Raw genomic sequence first — 16,971 nt, forward strand, 5'->3', positions numbered from 1 at the left:
GCCCCTGGGCTACTCAGGCAGGACTCGCCCTTGGTGAAGCTGTGCTGTCCTGAATCACCTTCCCATTGTGCATGTGCCTTAGCTTCTAGGTGAATCTGTTCCATGATCTTCCCAGGCACAGAGGTGAGGCTGAGAGCTTGGTAATTCCCAGGGTCCTCCTTTCTACTCTTTTTAAAGGTAGTAGATATGTTCCCTTTTTCCAGTAGCTAGAACTTCACCTGCCTCCCATATCACAGGCAACTATCAGCCAATTCCTTCAGGATTCTGGAATGTATCTCATCAGATACAATGATCGGGTGCAGTCTTAGGTACAATCAGATTCCTCGGGTGGTCATGAACCTGATCTTCACTTACAGTGAGAAGCATTTTGCTTCCCCAGTCCTCCTTTTACAGTCCATGCACTTAAGAGATGTGGGAAGAGAGGTTGCCATTGAAGACTGAGCCTTCTCCTCATCTGCTATCCAGTTTGCCAGCCTTGCTTATCGGGGGATACACCTTCTTTGATCTTCTTTCTCTGACTAACATACACATCTAACATACACACAGAACCCCTTCTTGTTATTCTTTGCATCCCTTGCCAAGTTCAGCTCCAGCTTCACCTTGGCGTTCCTCACCCTATCCCTATGCAACTAGACTGTGTCCCTATATTCTTCCCAGGTTACCTGTCCTTGCTTTTGTTACCTGCACATATGCTTCTTGCCCTTTAGTTTGACCAGCAGGTCCTGATTCAGACATGCTGGTCTCTTGCCTTCCTTGCCCAGTTTCTTGTCCCTGAGGATCCCTGACTCTTGTTCTCTATGGAAGATGTCCTTAAAAATTTGCCATGACCCTGAAGACAGTTTCCCCAGGGATCATCTTGACTAGCTCCTTGAAGAGCTGGAATTTTGCTTTCCTAAAGCTGATCAGACCTTTAAATAAAAAAACACAACTGGAAAATTAGTAAATGGGACTTGTTGCTGGTTTCTCAGGAGGTGCAACATAAAACCTAAATTTCTGGTTCACTGGTTTCAAGGTTATGTTAAAGAGAGCTGGGAGGAGGAGGATTAAGGGCCACCTGATCCAGAGGAAGCCGCTGATCTGTGGGGATGTAGCACTTGGCCATGATAACTAGCAAGGTGATGTAGGCTTAAAAAGGAGGTCCCTGTGGCTGAGATAAAACAGCACTGAGCATGTGAAAATGAGTAAGAAAGAATCAGCACTTTCAGAGTGGCTGAAATGTATGGACCCTGCATATAATAGGATATAATAGGGCTGTTGGTTTATGCAATATGGTCAACTTCATAATGTTTGGTCTGCTAGAAGGTACTACCTCTACTTATGCTACTTTCTTATAGTGTAGACAGTCCCATGTACACTACAATGCCTGCAGAAGTGGCTTTGCTCACCAGATAGATGCCAGCACTGTGTCTGACCTGAGTAGCACTGCTCATCTTGGGATTATTTCACTTCTTTCTTAATAACTGGAGCTAATACTATACAGCACCAGTGGGTTTACAGGTATGATGCATTTTGCCTGTGTCTAGAGTTTTGTCTGTCTTTTTTAATTTAATTTTATGGGTCTCTTTTATTGTACCATAACGTCTATCTGTCGTCAGCTTTTATAGAGCACAAATAAAGATAGGGATGCAAATGAGTGTAAATCCCTGAAGCAGAATTTAAGAATGTGGCACCAAGATAAATCATAATCCAGCAACGTAATTTTCCCCCTCTCTGTCTGTTCAGTTATTGGTCGATTGAATACACTGGTTTTAGTAAGGAAGAAGATTCTTGACCCTTATATAGACAGTTATTCATATTACTTCAGTATTTACTTTGGCAGTTTACAGAAAAAATATCTTATTGGCCAGTGATTATAAAACATGAGCTTTCTAATTTCTACAAATATTTTTAGGTTTAATAGATCTGTTTTTAGTTCTTCCAGAGGATACATTGTTGTCCAGTAGGTGTTGTTCCACTAAGTGAAGTGTGACTTATTGTTGATGTATGGCCTCAGCTTTTTGATGAATACTGTCCCTACGTGTCTATTATCAAGCTAAAATTAGTCCATATTTAGATGCATGAGTTGAGGGTATAATGACAGGAGTAAGTATTTGGAGACTGCAAGAGTATTCCAGAAGTTCCTGTGCTGTCAATATATTGACCAGCAGTTGTACTTTCCATAAAATAAATACTCTCAGAATAATAACTCATTTTTTCATCCCAGAATAATTTAGTCCCCCCAAAGATTGTACAGTGCTGGAGAGGATCTCATGAACAGCAGCCAAATCACCATAATCCTCTCCTCTCACAGCAGAAGTTTCTTTTCCTTAGTTATGGCTCATTTGCAAAGCCCAAATCTCAAATATATCCATTCTATTAAAAGAGGTCAGTCCCAAACTCACAGCTGGATAATCTCATCCCTTAGTTGTAGATTAAAAATTCTCAGGCTTTCATTAATTATTTGCATTTCATTCCTGATCTCTCAGCAGTCATGCACAGTAAGGGCTTGTGTCCAACCCATGTGCTTTTGGATTTTTTTGTTTCATGACAATGTGGGTAACCTCAATATAAGAAAGATATTGAGCTCTTAGAGAGTGTCCAAAGGAAGGCAACAAAGATGGTGAAGGGCCTTGAGGGGAAGCTGTATGAGGAGCGGCTGAGGGCACTTGGTCTGTTCAGCCTGGAGAAGAGGAGACTGAGGGGAGACCTCATTGCAGTTACAAATTCCTTGTGAGGAGGAGGGACAGGCACTGATCTCTTCTCTGTGGTGACCAGTGACAGGAGCTGAGGGAATAGCCTGAAGTTGTGTCAGGGGAGGTTTAGGCTGGATGTTAGAAAGAGGTTCTTCACCTTTTGGGCAGTGGTTGGGCACTGGAACAGGCTCCCCAGAGAAGTGGTCACAAGGCTGACAGAGTTCAAGAAGCATTTGGACAATAGTCTCAGGCACATGGTGTGACTTTTGGGAATGGTCCTGTGGAGGGCTAAGGGTTGAACTCATTGATCCTTATGGGTCCGTTCCATCTCAGCATATTCTGTGATTCTGTAAGAATGAGCATAAGTAATGATTTTGGAACTAGATGATTAGTAAAAATTATTATTGCCAGAACTCTTTTTAAAGTATCAGTGAAGCAAAAATAATTGAAGTTTTAAGAGCTACTAGGATATTTATGAAAATCACTGAAAAAAAAAGCCTCTTTCACATGGACTTAATGTGTGTTAGTGGCTGACAGATTTCAGAAAGTCTTAATGTCTGCTGATGTTATACTCAAAGACTTAGTATTGCTTCTCAGTTCTGTGTAGTTTTCACCTAGTCACCCAAATTGCAGGGTCAGCAGCCAGGCAACAATATCTTGGTCCAGTCTTGCTGAATGGCATTGCTTTTCAGTCTGTCAGAGTTTCCAAATGTATTGCACCATCTTTAAGTTATTCATTTTTGGTTCATTTTTTGACATGCGTCATATTAAAGCCTTGTTTTGTGCTGCTTCTTGCTGTTGCATTTTGCTAACCTTTTCCCACAAAACAGTGGATAGAAGGTACTATGTCAATGTATTGGCCATGATTAAGAAGTCTTTGAAGCTGAGAGTTAATTTTAATACTCATTAGCTAAAATGATTTCACTCTTATTACAAATACATTTCTTCATGTGACTGTAATGCTTGCCCCACTGAAATAAAGTTAAAATCCCCCGTATTGCTATTATAGCTTTACTTTTCTGCATTTGATCACAGTGGTTGTCAATGGCTGTAGATAAGTCTTGTCCTTATTTGATCAATTATAATTTGATTTAGTCTTTTTATTGGTAAAAAATTGTGCTTTGGGCTATTTTGAAATATGTGCACTGAAAGATTTTGGATTCAACCAATTTTGGCATATCATATTTTCTGTTTGTCTGGAGATTGTTCAAGGTTTTTACTGTGCAATTAATCAGATTTTAACTTTGGACAGAGTCATAAAGAGAGACTATGAAGCATTATGTATCATAGCCAACTCCTCCAAAATATCTGTTGCAGAGCTAGTTTAATTTAAGAAACTGTAATTAGCTATCTTTCTCATAGTTCCACCAAAAATGGAATTTTTTGAAAATTAAGTATATAGGGCAGAATATTTGTAGTGGAACATTAACTACAGATCCAGATCTGGATCATGGCACGTGTAAATCTTGCTCATTTTCCTGTCAAAGTCTTCAGTAAATTCTTAAAATTCAGATTGATTTTACAGAACTAACCCCAGATAAACTACTTACAAACACTTCTGGATGAAATATACCTTGTTTCAGGTACATCATAATCCAAAACTACCTGCAGGCAGTGATTTACTCTGATATTGGCCAAAGGATGACAAAAACACTGAAGTGATTGGATTTAAATAGCAGTTCATTACTTTTATTTGTAATTGTGCAGATATTTATAGCAACATTGTAAACACACATATCTGCACATCCTGTGGTGAATTGTTTGGTTGTGGATATGTGAGTTCTGACCCATGGCCCTGTGGACAAGGATTCCAAAATTATTTGGTCAGTTAGAGAGCACTAAGGTAAAAGGAAGGATACTTTCTCTTGCAGGATTGAGGAGTTCACCCCTGTTTGTCAGAAAGCTCAAGCTTTCAAAGGCCAGCCCAGATTTAACTTGAAAATAGCTCAAGGTTTGGTTATCACATCTGATCTGAGGACAAGCATTTGACACTGCACTGGGTGATATGCAGAGCACATCCTCCCTTCCAGGTGTCTCTGTGCTTGGCCTGCCTATGATTGAATGCAGATTTTTATGCTCTCTGGTCCAGAAGTGACCTTCTGGTAGATGCACAGACCCATAGGGAGATCTAACTCTATCAGTCGTTCTGTGCCCAGAGGATATAGATTCTACAGCAGTGACATTGCCTCACATCTGTCCTTGTTCCAGTCCTTCAGTATTTGTTCCTGTCTTAGAATCATAGAATTAATTGGGTTGGAAGGGACCTTTAAAGATCATTTAGTCAAAGATGATTTAGTCCAACCCCTCTGCCATCCACGAGATCAGGCTGCTCAAAGCCCTGCCCAAGCTGGCTTTGAACACTTTCAGGAATGGAGCATCCAAACTTGTGTGGGAAACTTGTTCAGTGTCTTACTACCTTCATAGTAAAAGTATATAAAGATATATTTCTTATAAATTATCTAAATCTACCTTCATTGTCCCTTGTCCTGTCACTAGAGGCTCTGATAAAAAGTCTCTCTCCCCCTTTCCTATAAGTCCCCTTTTATACATTGAAAGGCTGTAATAAGGTCACCCTGACAAATTGTCTTTTCCCAGCTTTGCACCTCTCTCAGCCTTTCTTCATAACAGAGGTGCTCCAGCCCACTGATCATTTTCACAGCTTGCCTCTGGACCCAGAATAACATGTCCATGTCTTTCTTGTGCTGGCACTCTGGAGCTGGATGCAGTACTCCAGGTAGGGTCTCAGCAGAGTAGAGAAGGAGAATCGCCTCCTTTGATCTGCTGGTCATGCTTCTTTTGATGCAGCCCAGGATATGAGTGGGTTTTTGGGCTGCAAATGCACGTTGCCAGGTCATATCAAAATTTTAATCCAGCAGTACCCCTGACTTCTTCCCTGTAAGGCTGCTCTCAGTCTGTTTATTCACCAGTTTGTATTGATACTGGTGATTGCCTTCAGTTGGGTGCAGGACCTTGCACTTGGTCTTGTTGAACCTCACGAGGTTCAAATGGGTTCATTCCTCAAGCCTGTTAAAGTCTCTCCGGGTATCCCTTCTCTCAAGCATATCAAGTGCACTGCTCAGCTTGGTGTCATCCACAGACTTGCTGGGAGTGCACTCGATCCCATTGCCTGTGTCATTAATTGAGGTATTGAACAGTGCCAGTCCTGACACAGGCACGTCCAGGGCATTGTTTGTTACTGATTTGGGGTTGGACATCGAGCTGTTGACTGCAACTGTTTGGATGTGGCCATCCAGCCAACTCCTTATTTTTAGAAGAGTCCATACCTTCAATTTAGAAGCATGGATGTTGTGTGGGACTTGTCAAGGACCTTTCAGAAGTCAAGGTAGATATATAAGTTGCTCTTCCCTTGTCCACTGATTCAGTCACTCCGTTGTAGAAGGCCACCAGGTTAGTCAGGCACAATTCACCCTATATGAAGTCAGAAATCACAGAAAACAAATATGTTTTAACTTGTTAAGATTAAATCAGTATGCAACAGATCTCTTTGTTGCAAATGAAACTTATTTAGCAGAGCACCAGTTGTGTGCACAACTGGTGGGCTATAGACTAACAGTTTAAATTGTCCAAATCTCTATAACAATCATATAATTACTAAATTCAGTCATTATTACAAAAAAATAATAATTTCAGTATTCAAGTACAAGGTTTTACAAGGCTAGGGCTGCAAGAAGAGTTTAATAAAATATTTATGATCACAATGATCTGACATTATGTTGTTTCTGTCAGTTTCCTTTTCTTTAGGAATTTTAAAAAAATATGTAAAGTCTGTTTTTGATGGCAAAATTATTATTGTTCCTTCTTTTTTATTTGCTTATTGAAAAATTCATGAATGAAACTTAAACATCCCATGTTAGCATATCCATATTATCCTCTTAGTGCAGAGAGGGTTAACAAAAAAGTTCATTGAATTCATCCTCATTTATCAACCTCACTACACTCACTGCAATAATCCCTCTATTTGGCCTTGTGTTTGTTGTTCAATCTTGCATTGTTTTTTCACTTCCTCTGTAAACATCAGAGGTGAACCTGAGGGGTTCTGTTTTGAGATCTTCAGTTTCTATTTTACTTCTTGTGTTAGACCTGAAAGTCATTAGGGCAAAAATGCTCAGTGTGCACATTGCTTACAGATGTTATTGAAAATAATCAGAGTGAGTATTGCTTCCTGATATTGCCACAATATGTTGAGCTATCTTTAGCAAATTAAAATCATTGTTTATTTGGAAAAGCTTCATGCACCATGTGTTTGCTGTCAGGTCTGCATTTCCTGCTGATGAATACATCTTTGAATAATATGAGCTTGTTTTGGAGATAGTTACCGTGAAAATCCAGTGACTCCTGCTATTCCATGCTAACATGATATTTTACAGGCCTCAGTTGCTCTGGCAAACAGTGGAAGCATAGAGCTGATGAAGGCAGCAATCTGAAAATACAAGAAATGTGGAAATTTTATGAGAAGACCTATTCTTCTGGAATCAGAATAAGGAAATTTTGAGTGGTTGCCAAATTTTAAGCAAACACAATACTGCTACACACTGGAGTAGCCAGCATTTTTGTAAATGGCACATGCCTGTGTACTGTGGTAGAGTCAAGGATGTTTAGGTCTTCCTAAAAATCTGAAGTCTTTCTGGCTTCTTCTGAAAATAAGTAACTGAGGAATAAAGTTTCTTGGTCTCCTGTTTGTTATATTTGCTGATGAAATAGGACTGTAATACATTTTTTTTTCTACATGGAGGACCAAAAGTTCACTTGGTCTTTGTTCACATGTTCACATATTGTTGTACAAACAGTTGAAAAGTCACTGAATATTTCAGCTGTAACTTTTGTTTGTATGGTCTTGAACATTAACACTGTAGCTGTGACTTATCTCATGAATGGTTAAAACAAATTTTCTGGATGCTACTTATTCCTCTCTTTGCAGCTGCTGTTTCTGTCCTAAGAGTCCTTTTCACTGTCTTATGTAGAAATGTTGCATTTCCCAGGCTTATTCACAGCTCTAAAGCCATCATGCTCCATTGTGAAGCTTAGATGCAATTAACATCATCCTCTCTCAGCAACATCCTCTTCTTGTGCTCTTTTCTTTCTTGAACTGTTCATCACTAAATGGATAGATTGCTGTATAAATCTATGGTGTACTGACATCTTGAACATTTTATAATTGGTCCTCTAATCTCAAGAAGAACATAGTTACACTGCAAATGTTCTATCTAATAGGTAGCTGATTTTCTGACCAAGTAATGGAATGATTCCTGTGTGAGGAACAGTTTGCTGAATCTTCATCCAGGCTCTTCAGTCTCAAAGAGAGAACCGGGCTGGGTTATGCCTGTATAAAGCTGTGAATGGCACAAACTGAATAGGGAACTTCTTGCATCCTCGTTCTGTTCAAGAATTAGTGGGTGTCAAAGCCACATAACCGATGGTAGGTTTAAACCAAATGCAAAATATAATTCATCATAACATGCTATTCAGCTGTGGAACTGGTCATCACAGGACATTGTGGATGCTAAAGATTTACATGTGTTCCAAAAATGATTGGATTAATTCATAGAAGAAAGATATGTCAATGACAGTAAAGTACAAAGATTCGCTTCTGACTCAGAAAGTCCCTGAGACAATAATTCCTGGAAGCAGCGCTAAAGCTTGCACTGCTCAGATCAAACCTTACCATCTGGCAGATCTGTTCCTACTCATTTGTGTGATGCCATAATCTGATACTTGTGGCTTTACTGAGCAAATGCTGGGGACAAATTTGTCCCAAAGTGTCTATGCAGCTGAGGAAAAGAAAGGTATCACCACAATGAGAAAAAGTCCCAATAGCTCAGTTAAGCTGAGGAGGAAGCAATAAATATCACAAAATAGTTGAGATTGGAAGGGACCTCTAGAAGTCATCTGGTACACCCACCTTGCTCAAGCAGGGCCACTTAGGGCTGCTTGCCCAGCACTACGACCATGTATTCAAGGAGGGAGATTCTACCACCCCTCCAGGCAACCTGTGCCAGTGCTCAGTCATCTTCATAGTGAAAAAGTGTTTCCTGATATTCAAACAATGTCACCTGTGTTTCAGCTTGTGCCCATTGCTTCTGGTCCTGGGCACATCTGAAAAGAATCTGACTGTATCCCCTTTACACACTCTGACTCTGTCCCCTTTGCACGCTGCCTTCAGGTCATTTTCAGAAAGCTCCTTTCCAGTTGGGTGGCCCCTGGCATGTCCTGGTGCATATGGTTGTTCCTCCTCAGCTTAAGGATTTTGCACTTACTCAACTTCATTGGGTTGGCCTATTTCTCCAGCTTGCTAAGGTCCCTTGGGATGGCAGCATGCCACTCTGGCATATTGGCCCTGCTCCCACTTTTGTGTCATACAAACTGGCTGAGCGTACCCTCTGCACCACCACCTAGATCATTACTGGAGATAGTAAACAGGATTAAACCTAGTATTGATTCCTGGGATACATTGCTAGTTACTGGCTTCCAGCTAGACTTCATGCCACTGATCACCACCTCCTGGGCCTGGCCATTCAGCCAGTTTTCATTCCATTTTCCTGGCTGCTCATCCAGCTCAAGTTTCAGCAGCTTCCCTGTGAGAATCTTGTGGCAGACAGTGTTGGGAGCCTTGCTAAAGTCTAGGTAGACTATATCCACTGCTCTACCCTTGTCTACCAGTCATTTCATCATAGAAGGTTATCCAGCTTGTCAAGCATGACTTCTGCTTGGTGAATCCATGCTGACTCTTCCTTATGATTCTTGTCTTTCATGTGCTTGAAAATGGCTTTCAGGGTTAGCTGCTCCATTGCTTTCCAAGGGATCAAATTGAGTCTGACTGGCCTGTAGTTCGCTAGGTCCTTCTTGAAGGTATGAGTGACATTTGCTTTTCTCTGGTCTTCAGGCACTTCTCCCAATTTTTCTGGTCAAAGACTATAAAGAGTAGCCTCACAATTACATCAGCCAGTTCCTTCAGGTCCATCTTCCATCCCCAGGCAGAACTCTATGCAGTCCAACTCCTCTCTCCCGTAAAGGGCAACTCCTCTCCCTTGTCTCCTCAGCTTGTTCTTCCTATGGAGCATGTATTCCACCATTGTAACAGTCCAGTAACTGCATGCAATCTATAACTCTTCCCATTTATTCCCCTACTGTATGCATCAGCATAGAAGCACTTCAGTGAGGCACCCCAGCATGCTGACTTACTAAAAAGGGTTGTGAGAATTTCTCCATATTGGTGCTTTGCAGGAACTGCTTTGCCTTACCTGTAAGTGCTGGAGGTGACCATGCCTAAGCCCCGTATTGTTGATTTTGTGATCCTTTCTTTCATGAAACTCCACAGCTTTTGCTTATTGACTGAGTCACTCCCCACTCTTCTGAAGGGGTGAGGAGATATTTGGAGTATAACTGGCTAAGCCTAAAACACCTTCTGGATGTGAAATGTCAATAATATCAATGATCTCTATGCACTGGGGTAGAAGTGGGTGTAAAAGTCTATCAGTACAAAAGGCTGACATTTGTACTAGCAGTACAGAGGCTTCCATCTCTGTTAAGGTGAAATGTATTTGTGGTTGAATTCAGAACATGCATTTGAGCACTTACTTTCTGATCCTTGCTTCCTGGAGCATTGGTGTTATTTATAGAAAGCTTTCAAACTTTCTCCTACTGACGTTAATTGCCTGCTTATGCAAGAATAGTGTACACAGTATCAGGTAGCTTTGTAGTTTGCTAATGGCTTGTTATGGACATGTTCAGGTTCTTGCACCTTCTCCAGAGCTAATAGCTGGTTAAGGACGACACAGCTGAATGGATTGATTCCAAATGCTTGCATAAAGCTAGAAATGTACAGCTATTCAATGACTGTGTGGCTTTTGATATCTGACTAGTGGCAATATAATGATGGTAACTATGTGAGAGTCTTGTTCCTGTGGAGGTATGGGAATAAGAACTGTATGATATGTAGCCTGTGAAGGACTATCTCAGCTCATGAGCACACACAGATACAAAGCCGATGCAGATGCATTGTGTGATTCAGACACAATGGACATAACCTTTAGTAGAGGCAGCAATGGTATATCCAGCCTCACTGGAGAAGTAATTAATTTTATGGATGTCTAAGAGGCAGATCCTAGAGCAGCTAAATTCTTGGGCAGTGATGGGTGGGCATTGCCTCTTGCTGAACATAAAATCAAAAAAGGATACTTTTATTTTGTTCTGCTTTCCTCACACAGACTTCATTCAACTGCATATCCCAGTCTCTATCTATATTTTGAAAAGTCACTGAATTCTTCCTTTCCAAACTAGAAAACATTTGTATTAATGCCTATTTTGCTAACTGATGGGCGATAGAGAGGACACAGACAGCAACAGAGGGAAGGGTCTTACTTTACTAGCAGTGTTAAGACAACACAAACCCAAAATAATGCATTTAATATGGCAATAAGCTTAGCACATGCACCATTTTGGCAACAAACAAACTAAGCAAGGTAATGCATCTAAACATTACTATATAAGCAAAGAACAGTGATTAAGAAAGACACATCACCAGTTACCCCATTAATACATTACCATCATCCAGACCACTTCATTCACTGGGGAGCCCCAATCACAGCGAAGGGTTGGAGAACCACTCCCGGTAACTGGGAAGTCCTACACAGTGCATCCACTCATAGGTGAGGTCTCCATCTTTGCTGTGAGGGGCTCCAGCTTTTATAGGGATGAATTGGCACATCAGAATGACTTGTATATTTTGTTATGGGAAAACATCTGGTGACAGTCTTCCCAATTACCCAAGACCAGGGTTTGGCCACAACCCAGGTCTCGGTTGGGCGAGGTTCCTAAAGGTCCTTAAAATATCTTGCAGACAGTCACAAGAGTATACCACAATTTCTTAAGCATCCAGTTTAACAGACAAAATTTAGCAAAAGGTTCCTTAAATATATGGTTTGGCATAATAATGCTTATCATAAGCAGTCTAGCTAATCTATGTATAAGGTTCATATTTAGCACAAGCAGTCTAACTAAGCTATGTATAAGGTTCACCCATTTTTCTGTATCAAGTAGGGACAGCACAGGATTCATCTGTAAGTTAATTCTGGCCTGTCTCAGGCCTTGGCACTTCAATGTCAGCATGGAACAAATATTATTATGGAGACCCCAATGCAAAATTGAAAAAGCTAACAGCTTGGTGACATGAAAGAGGGCACCACAATCTGGAAAAATAGAAAAACAATGGTTTTATACTAAATAAATGGTCAAGCACTAGTTTGAAGTTATTTAATGTTTTTATCTACTGTACAAAAGAAAAGGATAGTGTGAAGATACCCAGAATCCCAGCAGTGCTTGAACAGAATCTAATTACATAACTTTTCAGCAAGTATGATTTTGTGGCAGCTGTGTATAGCACAGACTAATGAACATAAGCCAGTCAATGACAAAATTCAGCTGATACTTAATGCATAGTATGAAATAGTCTGAAAATCTAATTTTTTTCCCCCTGCAAATCAATAAAAAGTTACATCATTACATCAGTTGAACTTAGTGATACATGAAATTGTTCATGAGAGGCCAGGGTAGAACACCTACAAGGCTGTGATGACCATTTTGAAGACTTTGTCTTTTATGCTGTTCTTAAAGATATTTTATGTAATTCATACCCTTGTAGCACTCATATAAACCTTCTATGGTGTTATATGATTTCAGACAGATTTGTGCTGCCATCTTTGTGCCATATTGCACACCAGACATCAGGATAAAACCTGCAGTGATGATGCTGTGGAATCTAATTGGTTTTTAGGAACAGAAGCCATGATGTTTGGGCCAGCCAATATCTAAAATGGAAGTCCGGAAGCAGTTCTGTCTGGTAAGTTGAAGGAGGAAAGAAGCAACACTGAAGCAAGTCTAAGTAGTGTGAGATTATTGCTAGTGCTTGAAAATAACTGACATGTAACAAGTCAAGCTGATGCTGAGCAGCTCAAGTTGGAGTTGATAAGTGTGATGCTAGTGCTAAAATTGCTATTGAAGTCAAACAGCATCAAACCACTCAATAGTTCACCATGTAGAGTCCCTGGATATTACTGAAGACATGGGTAGTCAACACAGAAAACTCATTTCTTTGTCCTTTTTAGCTTTATTTGTATGTATGCACTGTGTTACTGCCAGCTACAACAAGTTTTGGCTTCAAAGGGTGATGCAATGACGCTCTGGAGGGAAAGGCTATCCTCTTCTGCTCATCAACAGACTTCAAGTGCAGCTCTGGACTTAAGAGAAAAGGTTTTAATACTAGAGTCTCTGTCTAAGCTCTTTATTCCCTGCCAAAACCAAACTCAGCACAGAAATCTGTTTGGACAGATGGAGGCAAAGGCTGTAATTTTCTACAGTTTCATACTGTTGATATTCTGAGTGTTATCCTTTGACCTGCCTGCAAACAGCTCACTTTATCTTTCCCATTCCTAAATTCCCCTGCCTGAAATTCAGTTTTATGTGACAGCTCTGACACCACAAAGTGATTCTAATTCCCTTTCTCCAGCTCTTGCTCAGTGTCACAAGCATCCAAAACATCTGAAATATTTCTTTAGGGAAGTACCATTTCTCTGCTTCCTCACTGTGTGCTACCGTAGATAACAATTCAGCTGACAAAATAAAAATTTGCATCACTCATTGACATGTACTAGCTCCTGACTTCTGATGATGGCCATGTTCTTCCAGATGCTGCAAAAACAGATCTGCAAGTGTGAAATCAGTAGACTGTAAGGACTGTCTCCACTGACTCCAAGGTACATAAAGAAAGGCTTACTTGCCTAAGAGGACTAACTTCTCCTGCGCATATATTTTCAGAATTATTGGAACAATGTGGGTTGGGGTAGTGTCTACTGAATGTAGTTAAAGTTGAATTTGTAGATATTTGTCAAGTTAACTGCTTCAAGGACTTGTAGCAAAGGAGGAGGAGAATGTTGCCTTGATGTATGACAAGGTGGCATGTTAGCAGCTTTATTTTTCCTCTTTATTTGGGGGAATGTTGAGCATGATCAAGACACTCAAGCTGAGTGGAAGCAGGAGCCACAGTCTCTCTGTAGCCTTATCTAGCCAAAGAAGTTGCAGATTAGAAAAACATAGAGATAACACAGAATTGGACGAAACATCCAAGTCACTCATGCATGCGAAGATTCCTTCTGGATACTGAAGGCAGATGCAGAGGTGAGATACCTGATGTCAAGATGAAGGTAGAATGCAGGAAAACCACATTGCTGAGGGAGTAGCATTTAGTGATCATCAGCTGGACTGAAGAAAGAAAATGTTTGTCTTGAGCTTTTGAATGGATACACTTAGAATGATACAGCCATTGAAATGCCCTGATGTTGGCATTTCATTGCACTTGTAAGATTCTCTTACACTCGGTACAGGGTGGGATGTCTTAGAGCCCATCTTTTGAAGTAGAGGTGATTGGATCTGTGCTGTAAATTCCCAAAATGGGTGGTACAACAGCTGGAGAGGAGATTTTTTTTCAGAATTAGGGTTATTGACTGGGCTGACCTCTTCAAGCTGCATGGGCAGATGTTGACCTCACTGATCTCTCAGCCTTGTCTATAACAGCTGCCAAGACTGTTTTTTTAAAGTTCAGTTCCTTAAACACAGATCTGTGTAGCAATATCTTCTGCCTCTGAATGTAGGCAGAAATATCATCTCTGCAGGACTGTCAGGATTCTGTTCAGCTTTCGTGGCTGCCGGACTGTTACTAATGCCAGCTGCAGAGTTTTTAATCTTCGAGGTACAAATTACATCTGGAACTGGACCTCTGAAACCTTTTTTTTATACTTGTGACAACTGCCTCTTTCAGCATTTGAGTTGTGTACAAATGGCTCTTCACTTCATGGTGCTGACCTTTCAATTTGAAATTGTAGTAATTTCCTCTAGGAAACTATCCTGGGGACTACTGCAGAACTTCTGCATATTTGGGGAAGCGGATGCACTCAGGATTGGGGCTGTTGGTATTCACCCAGTCCCTTAAGGTTTGCCGTAATGTGGTCGGTTGACAAATGCATACACTGGTCAAGGTGATCAAGTGATCAAGGCTGATGGAAGTGCATCAGTGAGCACTTGCATGATTATGTTAGAGGGAGACATACAGTATCTGCCAAGCCTTAGGCTGGTGTTTGAACCTTGGGTAGGCTGGTGTCTGTGCCTGGGAGAAGGATCTTGACTTTACCTTTCCGGTAAAGAGAGGAATTCTTAAAGACCTTGGTGTCACAAGTGCAGCTGCTGTATTCATCTTTCTCAGTGGTCTTCCAAGTGTGATGGGGAGGTAACCTTTGCAACTGAGTTCTTGGTAGGAACCTCATGGGAGATAACAAGTGGGAGTCAGTTCTTGTTGATGGCCCCAATGACGCTGAGGGGTCCCTGGCTGGCAGGGCCTGCCCAACCTTATTTTATACATATTTGGGATGCCAAAATTCAAATTACTCGGTCTTCCCCACCAAAGATGCTCATTGTGGATGTGCACAGATTTCTCTACTCTCTTTCATGAGTTAGTGATGGCATGACTCTGGAGGGCGTTGATAACCCTTGTCTCCAGCAGTATGGTGTCCCAGGAAAGGGCGTGTTAGTTCTAATAGCGTATTTTAGGCTCTTTGACATCCAGAACCTTGTGATCCCACTGTTGTTCATCCACTGTGTATGCATTAGTCATTCCCATCAGAAATAGAATGGTGATGGCTCAGGTGAGCTGGCCTACCACAGCAGACCCATGTACCTGATAGGCAGCTCAGGTCCTTAACCTGGAGTAAAACCTAGGACCTGTGGAGCAATTCTTGTGATCCCATCTGCAGGAAAAAGCCAGGCCCACAAACTGGGAGGAGAAGATGTCAGAGACTCTCTGGCAGGAGTACAAGGAACAAATGCAGTGGATGTAGAAGTCAGATCAGTGAGTGCAGATGTCATTGCAGAGAGTGCTGCACAGAGGTAGGAGCCATCCTTTAGGTGTCTGTTTCTGTGACACGAGCAGGCAAATGGTGCATGCAGTGCATGTGTTGTACTAAGGAAGTGCACAGGTGAGATGAAGACACCTGAGATCATAGAATGGATACTGAGCACTGCAAGTGCAGTGTGGACATGACACTGTAGATGTGGTCTGTATAGTGATGTTTGGGCTGCAAGGAGGAAACTGCTAACCACAGGAGGTGTTTGTGGCTGTGTAGAGGTAACAACTTATGGTAACTGTAATGCAGTTTTTGGTACCTAACCACATCCAGCTTAAATATGCATGTCTAATGAGTTAAAGACATTATTAAAATGCCTATCTCAAACCGGGTTTCTACAAAGTGTTGCCTTTTACCTCTGGTCAGCATAGTGTTGTTGAAAATAAACAAAAAAAATGGTATATAATATATGTACATCATTATGTATCCACTCAGGCATGTGTTATGAGCCTGGGAGGCCAAGTCACCTGTAGCCATCACCACTCAACTTCTGATGGGAACACACAATGTATGTGTACAGGATGAACAGTGTGAACAGATATAGATAGATAAATATGTAGAGAGAGAGACCATAGTAACAAGAATCACTGATAACATTTGTTCTCTAGGAGGTCTTTTTTAACTCCAGTAATAAACTTGTGTTTCTGTGCTATGGATGTATTTTGAACCTTTTATGCAAAATCTGCATTAACAAACCCAGTAAACTGAACCTACTTTAATAGCTATTAGCTGGTAATTAGTCTCTTTTGGGGAACAATTAGAGCTCCTCCTAGTGCCTTTGGAACAATATTGTAGAAGAGATATACCAATTACACTGAAAATACCTTGCAATTTTTACAGAAATAAAAAGTAATTAAGATCTTGCCTTAGTGTTCTCATTATCTACATTCTGAACTAGGATTTTAATTGGAAAATGATTGGAAAGCTTCCCCTTAAGAGCTATTCCTTGTTCCTTTTTATGTCTGTCTTCTATAAACAGATTTTAGAGTACTTGTTTGTGATACTGCTGCAGGGGAAAACAGTTGCATGTTTGGTTTATTAGAGTCAGACAAGACAACTCGAAGAGCTGCATAAACCTGTGTAATTATTTTCTGTTTATCTTATATTTTCAAACCAAATGTATACTCTAAAGGATAATAGCTAACTAATTGTGGTTAGAGCCTAAGCTTTGTATGCTATTAAATCAAACTGAGAGGGAATTCTTCTAACCTACTTTATATTATTCTTCCTCAGCTCTGAATTCCTTTGCAAAGCAAAATTTTACTATAGCAAAGACATATAACTGCTGAGTAGTACTTTTGAAGTAACATAACATTAATATTTACCCTACT

The 16,971-nt window shown here is 40.7% G+C and overlaps 1 long non-coding RNA gene across 1 annotated transcript; it reads left to right on the plus strand.

Moving 5' to 3' along the window:
• On the plus strand, positions 1-13,426 carry LOC116787107. Its single transcript, XR_004357171.1, has 3 exons — positions 1-140; positions 12,369-12,528; positions 13,374-13,426. It is a non-coding gene; the product is annotated as an uncharacterized LOC116787107 (long non-coding RNA).
• The last annotated feature ends 3,545 nt before the right edge of the window (positions 13,427-16,971 follow it).

The sequence above is a fragment of the Chiroxiphia lanceolata genome, chromosome 5 (genome assembly GCF_009829145.1).
Source record: "Chiroxiphia lanceolata isolate bChiLan1 chromosome 5, bChiLan1.pri, whole genome shotgun sequence".
Lineage (NCBI taxonomy): Eukaryota > Metazoa > Chordata > Aves > Passeriformes > Pipridae > Chiroxiphia > Chiroxiphia lanceolata.